The 1527-nt window shown below is 36.9% G+C and overlaps 1 pseudogene; it reads left to right on the forward strand.

Moving 5' to 3' along the window:
* Nucleotides 1-527: 527 nt before the first annotated feature.
* On the forward strand, nt 528-1265 carry LOC102823673 (annotated as a pseudogene).
* Nucleotides 1266-1527: the final 262 nt, after the last annotated feature.

A 1527-nucleotide genomic window follows, 5' to 3' on the forward strand; every position in this document is an offset into this window, starting at 1 on the left:
CATGGAGGGGATTGTAACCATGGCAATGAGACGATATACGATAGAATGAATGTAAAACTAATGTTCTTCCATGTAAACTATCACATAATTCACAATAAAACATTTAAGAAAAAAAAATATGTCTGGCATAGTAGTTATGATTACAACTATCTTTTGGGATTTTTTTTTTTTGGTGGAAAGGAGCAAGGAAATATCAGAGCATTCGTGCTAGCGTGGTCAAATGTACTAAGTACTGGAAGTATAAGTGAAGACTTCAGATCTTATAATACAGCAGCAGTTGCTTGTTGAAGACTACTTAACCAGAATACTACTACCTAGGAAGTGATTGGTAGATCCTGGTATAAATCTCCAAGGAGCAATCGGGTAGAATGACATGGATCAGCAACTGAAGAAAAGACCAAGGAAGAGTTGCCATAAAGGAATGTGTAAAAAGGCCCATACTGGGACTAGGCCAAGCCAAGTTAAGCAATGCCAAGTGCAGAAGGCAAAGATAGCTGCTAATACACCATAGGCCTTACATGATAATAATGTGTACTTTGAGACTAACCTTCAGATTGTTAGAATGTTACTTAGAATCAGTAATAAGAGGTGAATTTTCTGAACCTGTCCTAGAAGGGGACATTTTAAATCTGTGGAATATCTGAAAGAAGAGTCAGATCAAGAGCTTGCACAAAAGTTTCTTACAGTTAAAACACTGCTTGAATGTTCTTTAGGATACATGGAAAAGGGGGCAAAACAAAATTTTCCTCAACAAGCTGCTATAGAGGATCCCCTGAAGTATTATTCTGAGTACATGATCAGCAAGAAGCTTCCTCCCAGAGGAATACCTGGTATTGATTTAACAGATCCTAAACAGATGTCAGAATTTACTAGGAAGAAGTCTAGAACAAATAAAGCATGTAACCCAGAAACAATCACCTGTCCTCAGAGTAGATGCACAAGAAAGTTTAGGGATAAATCTGCCTTGAGAAAGCATCTCCTAGTTCATGGTCCGCAAGACCATGTATGTGCAGAATGTGGGAAAGCTTTCTTTGAGAAGTCAAAATTAAGACGTTATTTTCTGGTTCACACTGGAGAGAAGCCGTACCAGTCCACATTTGAAGGGTGCAGAAAGCGCTTTTACCTGGACTTCAATTTGCGTACGCATGTCCTAATCCACACTGGGGATAAACATTTTTTGTGCTCCTTTCAAGGTTGCAACAAAGAAGTATATTCAGTCAACTAACCTGAAAGCTCACATTTTAACTCATGCGAAGACCCAATAAAAGAGTCAATGAAAAAGAAGATATTCCTCAAACAGGATAAGCCTCTTAAGACAAGAGTGATTGAAGGTAAATACACCTCTTGATTACTGTTTTTGAAGATAATTTTTAAATCAAATATGCCTAAAGGCCATAACTTTTTAGTTTCCAACTGTCTAATTCTTGTGCCTTTTAATGCTACAGTACTAGAGATTGAACATTTTGCTGAGATTGTCAATAAATGAGTGAATAGTTATCTATTTCAAAAAAGTAAATATGATTTTGA

Source organism: Chrysochloris asiatica, unplaced genomic scaffold (genome assembly GCF_000296735.1).
Source record: "Chrysochloris asiatica unplaced genomic scaffold, ChrAsi1.0 scaffold00035, whole genome shotgun sequence".
Taxonomy (NCBI): Eukaryota; Metazoa; Chordata; class Mammalia; order Afrosoricida; family Chrysochloridae; genus Chrysochloris; species Chrysochloris asiatica.